This window comes from Phocoena sinus, chromosome 10 (genome assembly GCF_008692025.1).
Source record: "Phocoena sinus isolate mPhoSin1 chromosome 10, mPhoSin1.pri, whole genome shotgun sequence".
Lineage (NCBI taxonomy): Eukaryota > Metazoa > Chordata > Mammalia > Artiodactyla > Phocoenidae > Phocoena > Phocoena sinus.
The window spans coordinates 69,737,282-69,740,154 of NC_045772.1; the positions used below are offsets into that span (position 1 = coordinate 69,737,282).

At 34.3% G+C, this 2,873-nt stretch overlaps 1 non-coding gene across 1 annotated transcript; it reads left to right on the top strand.

Annotated features, from left to right (window-relative positions):
* The first annotated feature begins 2,220 nt into the window (after positions 1-2,220).
* LOC116761460 lies at positions 2,221-2,326 on the top strand. Its single transcript, XR_004352026.1, has one exon. It is a non-coding gene; the product is annotated as a U6 spliceosomal RNA (small nuclear RNA).
* The last annotated feature ends 547 nt before the right edge of the window (positions 2,327-2,873 follow it).

Below are 2,873 nucleotides of genomic sequence, written 5' to 3' on the forward strand. Positions count from 1 at the left end.
TGTTACTGTCAATTTCCTCTTTTACAGCTGTTAGCAGTTTCCTTATGTATTGAGGTGCTACTCTGTTGGGTGCATATATATTTATAATTGTTATATCTTCTTCCTGGATTGATCCCTTGATCATTATGTAGTGTCCTTCCTTGTCTCTTGTAACATTCTTTATTTTAAAGTCTATTTTGTCTCCTATGAGAATTGCTGCTCCAGCTTTCTTTTGATTTCCATTTGCATGGAATATCTTTTTCCATCCCCTAACTTTCAGTCTGTATGTGTCCCTGGGTCTGAAGTCAGTCTCTTGTAGACAGCATATATATAGGTCTTGTTTTTGTATCCATTCAGCAAGCCTGTGTCTTTTGGTTGGAGCATTTAATCCATTCACGTTTAAGTAATTATCGATATGTATGTTCCTATGACCATTTTCTTAATTGTTTCAGGTTTGTTTTTGCAGGTCCTTTTCTTCTTTTGTGTTTCCCACTTAGAGAAGTTCCTTTAGCATTTGTTGTAGAGTTGGTTTGGTGATGCTGAATTCTCTTAGCTTTTGCTTGTCTGTAAAGCTTTTTATTTCTCCATTGAATCTGAATGAGATCCTTGGCGGGTAGAGTAATCTTGGTTGTAGATTTTTCCCTTTCATCACTTTAAATATATCATGCCACTCCCTTCTGGCTTGTAGAGTTTCTGCTGAGAAATCAGCTGTTAACCTTATGGGAATTCCCTTGTATGTTATTTGTTTTTTTTTCCCTTGCTGCTTTCAATAATTTTTTTGTTTTTAATTTTGCCAATTTGATTACTATGTGTCTCAGTGTGTTTCTCCTTGTGTTTATCCTGTATGGGACTCTCCATGCTTCCTGACTTGAGTGGCTATTTCCTTTTCTATGTTAAGAAAATTTTCCACTATAATCTCTTCAAATATTTTCTTGGGTCCTCTCTCTCTCTTTTCTCCTTCTGCAACCCCTAAAATTCAAATGTTGTTGCATTTAATGTTGTCCCAGAGGTCTATTAGGCTGTCTTCATTTCTTTTCATTCTTTTTTCTTTATTTTGTTCTGCAGCAGTGAATTACACCATTGTGTCTTCCAGATCACTTATCCATTCTTCTGCCTCAGTTTTTCTGCTGTTGATTCCTTCTAGTGTAGTTTTCATTTCAGTTATTGTATAGTTTATCTCTGTTTGTTTGTTCTCTAATTCTTCTAGGTCTTTGTTAAACATTTCTTGCATCTTCTCGATCTTTGCCTCCATTCTTTTTATGAGGTCGTGGATCATATTCACTATCATTATTCTGAATTCTTTTTCTGGAAGGTTGCCTATCTCCACTTCATTTAGTTGTTTTTCTGGGGTTTTATCTTGTTCCTTCATCTGCCTTTTTATCTTGTCTCTCTTTCTGTGAATGTAGTTTTTGTTCCATAGCTGCAGGATTGTAGTTCTTCTTTCTTCTGCTGTCTGTCCTCTGGTGGATAAGCCTATCTAAGAGGCTTGCACAGGTTTCCTGCTGGGAGGGACTGGTGGTGGGTAGAGCTGAGTCTTGAAATTCTTTAAGTTGCAATAATATTATCTTTTTTATTATAAGATATAAAAGATCTTGTGAAGAATATGAGGACTTTAAGTCTGGTTTAAAATAGTGCTTAACATATATAACTTAAATCCAACAGTCTGATGAACCTATGCATCTGATTTGTGCATACCCACAAAAATATTAAACAGGTTATTAGTTAGAAAATCATAGAAACAGAAGATAGAGATGATGATGAGTATTAGTCTAAGTGTAAAGGGAATTAACTTAAAGTGTTAATAAACACCGATAGGAAGATGAAATAATAGTAACAAGGATTTTATTCTTTTCATTCATTCAAGTGAGTAAAATAACACACAAGGTAAGTATTTTATATAGTTTTAAGAAAATAAAGAATGCAAAAGTAATGTTAGGTTTATACTATTAACTTTTCAAGAGAAATTTTGCTTCAACATAAGACTAATTGTTAGTTTATTTAGTGATCTGCCCTTATGATTTTAAGATATATATGTCTCTCCTGAAGTCAAAGCACATTGTTATGGTGAAATAGATTATTTTAAAACTAACTTCTATCCAATAGAATCTAAAGAGAGGAAGTTTACTGAGGGACTACTTAAAGTATAGATTAGGAAAATGTCATTTGCACTTTTGTAATTAAGAATCAGAGAGATCAAACTCCCTCAGATATGCTTTGAATGATAATTAAAAGGCAGTCAGGTGCTGACTTCAACAGCAGATATCCTAAAACTGGAATGATGCAGAGAAGATTAGCATGGCACCTGCACAAGGATGACAAGCAAATTTGTGAAGTGTTCCATATTTTTGAAATCAGAAAGAAAAAAAGCAGTCAGTAAAATACTCTTGATAAGGGGAGTGAAGACAGCCAATTGCAATTTTAAAATCAAGATTTCTCAACTTCAGAATAATTGATTTTGTGGATGTATAATTCTTCATTGTTGGGGGGAGAAGAACTGCCCTGTGCATTTTAGGATGTTAAGCAACATCCCTGGTTTCTCCTCACTAGATGATAGTAGCACCCTTAATTGTGACAACCAAAAGTATCTCCAGGCTTTACCAAATGTCTCCTAGGACACAAAGTCTTTCTCATTTAAAAACCACAGCTTTAGGCTGACAATTTGCAGCCTTTAGGTATGGAATTTATTTAGGTAGCTCAAAATAATGACAAGGAATAACATCAGATGTAAACTCCTTGAGGGTGTAGACTATCATTTTATCATGACTTCTTAGTACGGCTCTTGTAAAAAAAGAGGCAACTAATAAAGGAGGAAATTACAAAATCAAGCTTAAGGAGAATTGCAAAGAATTCTAATTTACATCAGTAAATATCTGGGGCATAGTTGTGAAAATGGA